Source organism: Pteropus alecto, unplaced genomic scaffold (assembly GCF_000325575.1).
Source record: "Pteropus alecto unplaced genomic scaffold, ASM32557v1 scaffold52, whole genome shotgun sequence".
Lineage (NCBI taxonomy): Eukaryota > Metazoa > Chordata > Mammalia > Chiroptera > Pteropodidae > Pteropus > Pteropus alecto.
The window spans coordinates 1,412,029-1,419,112 of NW_006433941.1; the positions used below are offsets into that span (position 1 = coordinate 1,412,029).

The 7,084-nt window shown below is 37.0% G+C and overlaps 1 protein-coding gene across 2 annotated transcripts in view; it reads left to right on the forward strand.

Annotated features, from left to right (window-relative positions):
• Nucleotides 1-7,084, forward strand: part of LOC102889718 (protoheme IX farnesyltransferase, mitochondrial) — a 119,342-nt gene that overhangs the window by 23,044 nt on the left and 89,214 nt on the right. The gene's annotated exons all lie outside the window — the stretch shown is intronic.

Consider the following 7,084-nt stretch of genomic DNA (forward strand, 5'->3'; position numbering starts at 1 on the left):
CTGTGTTATTAAAAATGTCTATAAAAAGTCTTATCTTTTAATCAGAAGTGGTTATGGTTTGTAATCAGTTACCTCTGATTGATATCCTTTAATGTGGTGGAGGAAAAAAATACCTGTCTCTCATCAATTGACTTTTCATCTGAACTTAACAATAGGCATAAGAATTACCACCTTCTTTGATATGTGTATTAGTAAGATGACTGTCAGGAAGTTTACAGAATGCTGCCAAGCCATGAAGCCTAAAAAACTCAAATTAGAAATTGAAACATTTGAAGCTTAAGGTGTTAATAGAAATGAAGAGAGAGGAGGGAATCATAAATACAGCTATGAAGTATAAAACACTTCATTTGAAAATTGGAAAAGACTTAATATAATATGCCTCTTAATTAAGTTATATAATTTTGAACTTTGAGATCAACTAACAAAAACTTACTCCATTGCTCAGATACACACATAAACAAAATCACATACAAATTCATTACCTGCCTATTCTCTTGTCAGCTTTGTACACAAAAGACTTAAAGAGCATACATCTCAGCTTTGTAGGATTCAGATTACAATATTGCATAGCATCCACTATCAAAGATATGGATCCTAATGAGATATAATAGATCACAAAGATAATTTAAAATCTATAGAGAATCTCAAACTCATTTAGCCAGTGGTTTTAATCTTTCTGCCAGATCTTTTATTAGTGGATAATTATCTCAATGATTTATTTGAGTTTTGTTTTTCACTTAATTCTTTTGGGGCCAGTGCTAAAAAAGAGTGAGGTATTAAAAGACAGATAAAAGCAGGATGTAGATGACCAGTTTTTTATATGTAATTCTTATAGTTATTTTTAATTGATTATTTCAGAAAAGAAATAAAGTGCCTCCATTATGCTTATGCTCAGAGACCTATGGTTCTCAAAGTATGGAACCTTTTTTTTAAAAAAATTCATTCTCGAAAAAGCTGCTTTAAAAAAAAAACAACTTGCATTTTGGAGAAGACAACCATTCAAGTGGTTGCTGCTCTGGAAAGTGTACTGTGATGTTAGAACTAGGGAGCTGGCTAAACTTGCACTTTGAGTCCTGAAAAGCCTCAGCTTAACATGTGGCAAGTAAAGCCTCCTCTGATGCAGAAGCGGTAGAATGTGCAGCAAGGCTCCTTCTTCCCACCCTCCATATGTGGCTCCCTCTTCTATGACTCATTGCCAATTCCCCTTGAAACCTGTGGTATAAGAAACATTATCATGGGTTGTATGCAGGCATACAATGTTGTTAACACTTCACTGGCTTGGTTTTTGATTTTGTAATCAGCTAGGTGATTGTGTGTGTGTGTCTTCCCCTCAGTTAGTTGAATTTTCTTCTTCTGAAAATCTTTGGAGTACTTGTTAAAGAATATCTGTAAAGCACAGAGCCAAATATTGTGCATAAACTATGTGACTCTTGATTACATCCTACATTGAGTTCACTATAACTGATATGAATGTGGATCTCCATATATAAAATCAGATGTTAATACCTACCATTGCTTTTCTTGCTTTTTATTTTAGAGCAGGGTTCTCCAAAGTTGTTTAGTCATGTATTTTATCAGTAAAAAAGTTTTAAGTGCACATATATTTATATTTATACTTTGTACATAAATGTTTTACATAACACAAAAATGTATAATTATTTGTAAATAAAATTCATGTACTATTGCAGCAACATATTATATTCATTTTAAGATATGCAAAATGTGTGCTTTTAAAGAAAGAATTAAAAAGTCAAATATAAGTGAAAGTCTTCACATTTCCTTCCCGTATCTCTGAGGTATCCACACCCTGTTTCAAAGTGCTGTGTTTCTGAGATTTTAAATAAAGGTAAAAGCACTGTGGCGTTGTAAAGTGCTTCACAAATACAAGTTTGGTTTTTATCATTGTCATTTTTAGCCTACATGTATTAAAGAACTGCTTTCCAGTCACTTCCCTGGAGCGACAAAGAAGTAACTTAGATTATAAGACAGAGATGTGTGGCACTTTTATGTAGTGTTTTGTTTCTTGAAGTTTCTTTAGGCACTTAGTGGCCAGGAAATATGTCATCTAGAATTCTGGGAACCACATTTTAATAATCATCACTTATTATTTGCTAGGCACTGTGCTAAGGGCTTTTGTTATAGTGAAAAACTAGTATTTCTCTAAAAGGTTTCACTTGGCATGGACAAGAGTGTGGAAGTCAAGAGTGGTTAGTCACTAGAGACACTTAGCTTGGAGAAGCAGAGACTGTCGTATTGTTGCATTTGCATGATTTAAAGGTTGTGCTAAAAGAGAAAGTTGATTCACTGTTGCTTGAGAAGACAGAAATTATATCTGTAGGCAGATATTTCAAGAAAATTGATTTGACTTGGTTTGAGGGAGAACTGTCCAACAGCTGGAGCTCTTTTATACAGAAAGGGTTGCCCAGGGAGAAATAACTTCCTGTCACATGATTCAGAGATAGCATCCATCTGAAATATTGTGGAAGGGATTCTTAAATCAGGACAGACATTAGACTAGTTGACTCTAAGTTCCCTTTGACCTTTTAAGATTTTATTATTCTTTGAATTACTGAATCGTGCTTAGCTCCTACACTGTGATCACTTATATTATTCTGTAATGAAGGCCAGTGTCCCCACCTTCAAAAACATTTATCTACACCTCTTTTGGCACTGTTGCCATCCTTCTAGGCCCGCCTCCCTTCCCTTCTACTGTTCTGCAGTGGCATTTATGTTGTTTCTTGAGTACATTTTCCTCATTTCCAATCAGTCTGCCCTCCGTGGTGTTGATAGACTAGTTTTTTTTTAAATGCCACCCTTGTCACACTATATATGAGTTTTCTCTTACAAGTTACTGCAAACAGAGCAGTTTAAAATAACACAAAGTATTATTTCACAGTTTCTATATAGGTCAGAAATCCAGACATGGCCTGGCTGGATCCTCTGCTTAAGGTCTCACCAGGCTAAAATCAATGTGTTGGTCAAGGCTCTGGTTCTCTGGGGCTCAGGGTCCTCTTCCAGGCTAGCTGGTTTTTGGCAGCATTTATTTCTGTGCCTCTCTGGGACTGAGGTCGTAGATTTCCTTCCAGCTGTTAGCTGTGGAACACTCTGCTCCTGGAGGCTGCCCATAGTTCTTTGCCACGTGGCCCTCATCAGCAGTTCACATCAGGGATGTTTGCTTTCTTCCAGGCCAGTTGGAATATGCCTAATTTTGACTATTTCAAAAAATATATATATATTTTTTAATTATAGAGAGCATATGTAAGAACTTCACCCTGGAGAAAGCAGGCAGACGAGAGACCATATTTTTTTAATCTTGTTAATGATGAGATCTGGAAGAAGGTGGCCCTGGCCAGTCTTAGGTCAGGCCTATAGTTTAGAGATTGACTGGTGAGGCTGAAGTTGTGCAAAGCTTAGGCACATTAGTCAGGACTACCTTTATCATTAAGTACCATCACAGGCTGCTGCTGAATCTTTGTGTGGGAATGCTTGCAGTTCACTGGCTAGACACTCACCCAAGAGTGGGGATGGGAATGGGGTGGGAAGATTACTCTTCTTTGAGTCTCCAGAGTCATTCCTGGGTCTGCAGAACAGTGCCTCTGAGCCTCTATTGGATGGGTCATGCTTCGTTGGCAGCATTGATTTTATGTTTATTTGTAAAGAGACAGAATATGAGATTACCAAATAAAAATATAATTTCAAGTGTTATTAATGAAAGAATATATTACATTCACTTTTAATGAGATCCTGTTGTTGCAAAATGATTCTATGTAATGAATCCCAGGAAATCAATGAAAAGTTTAATTACAGTTGTGGCAGTGCTGTATGAGAACATTGGTTAGGTCAATTTTACTTGTACAATTTATCAATCCTTTGCCTTTCTCTTTCTTTAAATTAATTGCTTTGATAAAGTAAGTATAAATACATTCTTTGTTAGCTTTTGATCTTTTTTAGAAATGTGTTACAAATTTCCTCTGCTATAATAATAGCCCCTATCATTTTTAATGTATACTACCATTCACAATTTGTACATTTTAAAATTAGACAGTATTTCTAGTTTGTAAATTTAGTCATTATTATGTCTTATTAAAGCGAAGTCCTTTTCCTGTTGTCATTTTTTTGCTAACCACTTTCTGTCTCTTTTCAACTAATTGGTTGACCCCATTAGTCAAAAATTCGGTGTGCTTTCTCTATTGTTCATCATTCATTAGACTCTAAGATGGATGAAAAGAAAAACAAGATACTTTCTCCTCTGAGTTACCAGTTTTGCTTTCATGTAACTACATGCCCTTTTTGATTTTAAACAGTGAATTTTCCTTTTGCAGCATTTTTATTTTGACAGTCTGATGATTATGAAACTATCTTGTCCACTGTGGTAGTAATTGATTTTTCTTGTTTATAAAGCACAATACAAAATGTTGATCTGGATATTCAGAGATATCTAAAGTAGTTCTTTATTTTGGTGACTCTAGCTGTTGCTAATTATATATTGAGAAAGGATCTTCCATGCTCTTTTAACCACCAAAGTTGTTTTTAAGCAGTCTACTTTTGATTTAAGGTTCAAGGCCTTAAAATAGGAATTATATCAACTGATTTACTCTATGAATAGAAGCAATTTATTTACTTCATTTTGAGAGGGAAAACTCTGCAGTCTCTTTTCCCTCAAATTCTCCCATTGACACCATTAACCTGCTTAGGTAGTAGCATTCTTCTGTTACAACTGAGAAGTAGCTTGGCTGTTAGGGACTTTTATTCCAGTCCTAGCTAGTCGCTACACATAGGGCAATATGCGAGGAGTCACCTAGCCCTTCTAGAGAGCCTTTGAATGGTGCAAAACAACATGATTCATTGTAGAACACCAGCCAGTCCATAAGACTGCGATTTATGGCGTAATATCTATAAAAAATGAAAAAAATTACTCAGAGAATGGTACTATTTGGGTATCCTAGGAGAATTTTTGTTTGCCCTAAAAATGGTGCTTTTCTTGATGGTCACTAAATGTGTGCACATATGGCTAAGTAGACTATTATGAGAAGCTGTTCTTTTCATGTCCAACATGGGTAAAATGTCCTTTTATTGCTCGTGCAACTACTGTTTTCAAAGCTTGGAATCACTGTGGCGTTTTCTTTCGGGCATATGTCGTTAGAGAATTAGAGAGCTAAAAGTTTCTTTCGGAATGTTCTGTCTTGGATCGCTGCCCTGGGTCCATGTTTTTTTTGTTTTGTTTTGTTTTGTTTTTTGTTTTGTTTTGTTTTGTTTTTTTTGCTGCTGTGGTACTTATATGACACTGTTGCATTCTGACTTGTAGTACTATATGTGGGCCAGCGCAGGCTGGGCCTTCAAAGAAGAGGAAGGGAGAAGGGACAGTGCATGCTTTCTAGCCTAAGCCAGCCTGCTTTTCTCCTGAATGTGTGTGTTTCTGTGATTTCTGATCAGCCTTCTATTTGCCTTCAGCTGCTAATATTCTGCTTGTTTTTTTGTAATCTTTATCCAAACCCATATTCTCAGTACTGGACCTTACTCTTCAATCTACTTAAACCTGTACCTCTTATCCTCTTTTCTGGAGGCAAATCGTCCCCTAGGAGATTCAGATGAACACCATATTTGGGACTACTGAATTAAAGAAAGGAGCCTTTTGCCAAAATACATGCTCTCTAAAAACTTCATGTTTAAGTTGACACTTAAACTTTTTAAATTGTCATCAAACCCAATAAAAGAAATATAGAAATATTAAGAAGCCTGTGCCTGGCCTAGGTATAAAGGACAAGGCTTGTCCATAAGGTAGAATTCTATAAAGAGTTTCTATATGTTGCCAATGAAACTAGATTGAAGGGCACGCCAACCAATTTGCGACCATTAGGAGGAATAATCAGTTTTTCTAGCATTTACTTGTTGATGTCAGTGGTGGTACCTTCCGGTCTTGCTTCCTGTGGCCCCTCACATGTATGACATCCATGACACCTCATCCTCCTGATTCTTGTCTCCAAATATTCTTTGTCTGTCTTTCATTATTTCTTTTTCCTCCAACTGTAAAATACTGATGTTTTTTATACACTGCTTTTCCACTGCACTCACTGTTCATTGTTGATCTCATTCATTCCCTCAGGCCTAGCCATCGTCAGTAGGCATGTGACTCCAGAGCTTTGTGCCTCTCTCCTATACCTCCAGTCTCTTCTTGGGCTCCAGCTTCATGTTTTATCTGCTTTCTGTATATTCCTACCTGAATTTCCAATGATTCCTCAGAAACAGCACATTTTCCTGAGACTAGACAGCTAGTTACCTTTTCCTCCAATTTCCTTATTTCTGTCGATGTTATCAAGCTTCTCCATATCACCCAGGTGCTTTTTCTTACCTTTTATTCTCTTTTGTTGCTATTTTGTTTCATCTTCCTACCTTTTACACTTACCAAGTCCTAACAGTTTTTCCCATCAAAATACCCCTTATACCTGGGTCCGACTTTTACTACCCTTATTCACAGTGGGTTAATAGTATAGCCTCTCAAACTGTTTCTCTTCATAACTCTCTGCCTGTGGTGCATCATGTTGCCCTTTGCTTCCAGGCTAAACTTGCAGTTATAGATCACTTCTTTGCATTAGACTGTCAGTGACTCTCTACTGCCAACCAAATAAAATGCAAACTCATCAACTTGATATTCTGCAATCTGCTAGCCACCACCCTTCCTCTACTTCCTCCAGTAAATGCTACTCTGTACCTGGCATAGAGGTAACCCTGAAAATATAGCAGTGAAACAGTCAGGGCTCCTGCCGTTAGGGAAATTATATTCCAGTGAGGAGCCATAGCATGATAAATATGAAGGATAATAGAGGCTGATGTGAGCAAGGGAGTAACTGAGGAGGGCCTACTACAGATGAAATGATCAGGGAAGTTCTCCCTAAGAAGTAATATGAAAGATGAGATCTGAAGAAGAGAAAAGAGCTAGCCACGGAAAGAGGGAGAGGAAACAGAAGTACAAGGATCCTGAGGCAAGAAGGAGCTTGGCATGCCTAAAAAACAGAAGGCCTTGTGATGGGTTTCCAGTGAGTGAACTAGAGAGAGGTACTGGTGCACTTATATGGCAGGGGAAAGA